The sequence below is a fragment of the Pteropus alecto genome, unplaced genomic scaffold (assembly GCF_000325575.1).
Source record: "Pteropus alecto unplaced genomic scaffold, ASM32557v1 scaffold8, whole genome shotgun sequence".
Lineage (NCBI taxonomy): Eukaryota > Metazoa > Chordata > Mammalia > Chiroptera > Pteropodidae > Pteropus > Pteropus alecto.
This window is the reverse complement of record NW_006494609.1, coordinates 67,118-72,165: the sequence shown is the minus strand read 5'-3', so window position 1 is coordinate 72,165 and position 5,048 is coordinate 67,118.

The window sequence follows — 5,048 nt, the reverse complement described above, 5'->3', positions numbered from 1 at the left end:
CCCATTCTCCTCGCCAGCTGCGGGAGGCTGCTCTCTCCTCCTCCTCGGATTGCCTTCCCCTCCTTCCCTCCCTCCCCCACTCCCGCGCCGCCCGCCCTCCTCCTCGCCCTCCTCCCCTCCCGCAACCTGCAGGGGGTGGCGACCTGGCCCTCGCGCAATCTGAGGCTAGCGGTATGGGGGACCGCGGGCCTGACTGGGGTGGCAGGGATTGTCCCTGACCCGGAAGAAGCTTGGCTTGCCTGAAGGAGGGAGGATTAATGACAAAGACAGCCCCGTCCTTTCCCATTCAATCGAGCCCTGGGAGACGTGCCTAGTCTGAAAGAGACAAATGGGGGGAAGGGTGTGTGTGTGTGTGTGTGTGTGTGTGTGTGTGTGTGTGTGTGTGTGTGTGTGTGTTTAGGGATGGGGGACTCCAGCGACAAAACACAGGCAGAATCACCCTCAATAGATTTCTTAGAAACCAAAAAGAAAGGTGCGGCGGGGAGCAAAGAGCACAGGCACAAGCCATAGCTTCTCGTTCTTTGCAATAAGACATTAGTATTTTTAAGGGGGCAGGGCCTCTTTTATGTGGATCCAGGTTGTTCTGAGGTGTGTCTCCGTGTGTGGCCGCCCGGGCGCCCATTTCAGCGTGTGAGGCGTTGTACTCCAGAAGCCTCCGTGTGCTGACACCTCGGTGTGCAGAGACAGCTGTGTAGAATGAGTCACAGATATCAGAGATGGAAAACACCTGTTACTGTTGGTCATTAGGCTGCTTGGCGTGCATGCGTTCTAGTTTCCATTTACAGGACAGTTGAGTGCCTTTCCTCGGGATGCCACTCCTTACTTCATTCATTCTTACAGTCAGCCCTGAGTGTCGGCTGTCTGCTGAGGATTTGCTGAGACCAAGGGGCAAAGATAGGCAAGTGACTGCCCTGCTCTCAATTAACTCCCAGTCTCCTGGGGGAGAGACACCACCCACCCTTAGAATCACTCTACCGGTATTCCCAGGGAGGAACAGAAAGAGCTGTGGAGCTCCGTAGGGGAGGGAGGGTTGACTGTGTAAGCAGTGGTGGATGGAGGAAATGGCTTTATGGAGGAAATGGCATTCGAGGGCTTTGAAGATGAGTAGCAGAATTTGGGCATGAAGAAATAGAAGGAGGAAATAGAGAAGTCACGATGTTCGAAATCTCCAGTGTTTAGGGCATCGTGGTTTGATTTTGTGGCCCAATCAGAAGTAGTAGGAAATGATTGGGTTAGATTATGGAGGCATTTGGACAGAGAGTATGGATTTGATTTTGTAAACAGCGGAGAAGCCTGACCTATTTTTTAGTGCTTCCCCTCTCTTATGATGCTGAAAAAAAGTATATATATTCTAGAGCAGTGGTTTTCAAAGTAGGGTTTCCAGATCTGCAGCATCAGCGTCACCTGGAAAACTGTTAGAAATGTAAATTTGAGGTCCCCACTTCAGATCTATTAAAATCAGAAATCCTAGAGGTGGTGTCCAGCACCTGTGCTTTAACAAACCCTCTGGTTGGTTCAGATGCACACTCAAGTTTGAGAACCCCTGCTCCAAAACCTTGCTACTCAAAAAGTGTGGGCCTTGGGCCAGTAGCATGAGCATCACCCAGGAGCTTGTTAGAGATTCAGAATCTGTTAAATCCCAGACCTACTGACTCAGACTCTGCATTTTAACAAGATCACCAAGTGGTTCCTATACTTATCAGAATGTGAGAAGCACTGCTCTCAAGGATTTTCGAAGCACAGAAATGAATAATTTCCCACTCGACACCATCCCCCAGGTATAGTCTTTGTTAATATTTGTATGTATTTGCTACTAGTTTTCAATACAGCTGTATTTGCATAAAGTTCTCTTTTAACAAACATGAGTAGTATGAGATGATATATTACAGTTTCCTGCTCTTTTTTACTTTACATTATATGTGATTAGTCTTTTAAAGCCTCATTTTTAATGGCTTCATAATATTCATTTTATGTCTGTATCATAGTGTACTTAACCATTTTTCTATGGTCAGATAGATTGATTCCAATTATTAGCTATTACATAGAATATTGAGATAATAAAAATAATAGATACCATTTATATATAGTGCTTACTTAGTGCCAGGTGCTGGGGTAAGCACTTTACATATGATAATTAATTTAATCCTCATAACAACCCAGTGAAATAGGCACTATTATTATCCTCATTTTAGATACCAGGTGACAGAGAATTGCCCAAGATCACACCGTAGTAAGTAGTGGAGCTGGGATCTAAATTCAAGCAAACTGGTTTCAGAATTTATGCTCTTAACCATATACTTAAGTTTTTGTCCTAATTTATTTTTCCTTACAAGAAATTATAATGTCAATTTTTAAAAATGTCTTGTAACACATTGTCAGTTCGCTTTTTTAGAAAGGTTGACTAACTTATGCTCCCACCAGCAATGTACTAGTTTCTCAACATCCTTGCCAACATTGAGGGTTAAACTTTAAAAAATATTTACTAGTTTAATAAATGAGAACTTTATATTGAAAGGACTGGAATCACTTTAGTTATAATTTTCACATGTATAATTGCCACTTATATAGTACTAAGGGCCTTTACTTGAACATAATCTTAATGTACTAAATTATACCTTATCTGTTACAGCACCTTTTCTGAGTGCTTGAACATCTTTAATTGCATTTAATCCTCACCCTAGCCCCAGAGAAGGAAAAGGATTCTTTACTCACACAGTGGTTTCTGACCACTGAGATGTATTTGTTCAGTGGTTAAGAGGCTTTGGATTCAGGTAGATGTGGGCTAAAATTCTACCTTTGCTGTTTCCTGGGCAAGTTATTCAACTTCTGAAAACTTCACATTTCCTCACTCATTAAATTGGGATGCTACTTCATAGAGTTGTGAAGCACACTGCACGTGCTTAACAGACAGTAACTTTAATCATTATTCATTAAATCCTGTCATTACTAGATCCCATAAAAATGTTATGGCAGACTCTAGTTAACCCATATTTGCCAACCCCTGGCCCTTTTTACTTTAAGGTATTGTGTCAGGTAGTGGAAAGAGAAGGTACTGGGGGTTAGATGCTCTGAGTTTTTATTGTTAACTTCCTACTCAGGTAGAAAGAGCTACTGAAGGCAAATACTGGACAAAGATCCAGGCCTGAGATTTGGCTACTATCGGAAATAAGATGTGAATTGGGTCATGATGGTCACAGTTGTTTAAAGGTGAGAAATACTGATGTGCCAAATTGCTTTTTGTTTTCCTGCTGTGTCCTGGCTCAATGGTAGAGTATCTCATTCTTATAATTTGGGTTCAAGAACAGGTCTGCAAGAGACATGTAATCCACATGGTACTGTCCTGTGTATGAAACAGAGCTCAACACAAGAGCTCAAAACTAGCATGGATGAAGGAAAGCATGAGTGAGGAAGGGAGGGAATATTATGGGCGGAGGGATAGAGTGAGAGACTTACTATGCCCATCTGTCCCACTCGACAGAACTATGTGTGTATGTCTAGAACTGTTTTGTTTGCTTGTTTTCAGTATGTTTCTGTCTCTGTCTAAGCCACTCATTGGTAAATGTGTGCTGGTTTCTCAGAAATTGTCTCCTCCCTTCACATGGAATTAAATAGGTGCCAAAGAGAATTTCTCAAACATCCTGTCATTAACCGTTGACCATATTCAGAGCACTATTTTAGGAAGTGAGCAAAGATTCAAATGACAGACAATTTGGGCATGGATTTAGGATTCAGAAACTCAGTGCTTCTCAAACTTTACAGTGCATATGAATTCCCAGGAAATGTTATTAAAATGCAATTCCCTGGTTCCATTAATCTAGGATAGGGTCCAAAGTCGTGCATTTCTAACAAGCTACCAGGTATTGCTGATATTGCTAGTCCATGGCCCACACTTTAAGAAGCAAATATTTAGATGAAAAGGATATTCCATCTCTTCTCTTCTCTCCTGGCCTTTGCCTTCTCTCAAAGAGGATTTGTTTATAGATTGGTCAGATTTCAGGAAATTCATTGGCCCACATTTATAGGGCAGGGGGGATGAACATCCATGCAGCTTTCTCTTCTACCTTACACAGTTGGAATAGGTATGCCGAACCAGGGCCTACTCTTGGGAGCTGGTCATCTCATTTTCTCTTCCTCAAATGCATCACTGAACATACTTTTTATTGCTACTACTTCTGGTCCAAATGTGGTAGGACAGAGGGTAGGTAGATTTTGGTGTGTGGAGGGGAGGGAAAGGCTCTGTGGCTCTTTACTGCTTCAACCTTGTCTTTACAAGGTAGCTTTGCACTAAAAACTGGGCATCTATTCAGATGAAAATAAAGTTGTATTTTGACTCTTATCTTTTGATGGCCTGTGAATATATTGCTTGCTCATGAACCTCGCAGGGGAGAAAGGTGATTGAGCCAGGAGGATTTCTAGGACTCATGTTCCTTTAGCCCAATGTCACCAAAACCTCTCCCTTCATTCCTCACGGGCAAGCACTGGGCACAGGCCAATTAATCCTGTGGATGAGCATACCACTAATGGAATAACTCATTACTGCTGAGCTATGCTGGGAGATTTCTTAGGGGAGATGTATGTGGAGCTATTTTGATGGAAAGAACTTGGTGTGGCACACAGCAGAAGGCACAGTGCTCCTGATGGCTTTCTGGGTCTCAAGCTCCGTATCTACCCTGGATTCTGACCTTGTTTCTGCTTCTCTGAGTCCCCACCTTTCTCACTGCCTACTGGTCTTCAGAAGACTGAAGTCCCCTTAGGTGCTTATGTACCTGCTAAACAGATGGCATGTGCTGCTTTTTTCTCTTCCTCTAGTTCAGGTTCTTAAGCATATGTGAAAGACATATATTTGTATCTCTTTTATACTAATCTAAGCTCTTCAGGGTTTGGTCACATGCTAAACAAAACAAAACAAAAAGCTATTTGGGGGATGTTTTTCTAATTGCATTTAACTTCACAATTTACCTGAGGAAATTAGAGCATTTCCATCACCAGTGTTTATTCATATTCAGTCTTCAGTCATCCTTCTTTGGAAAAGTGGGAGATTTTTAACT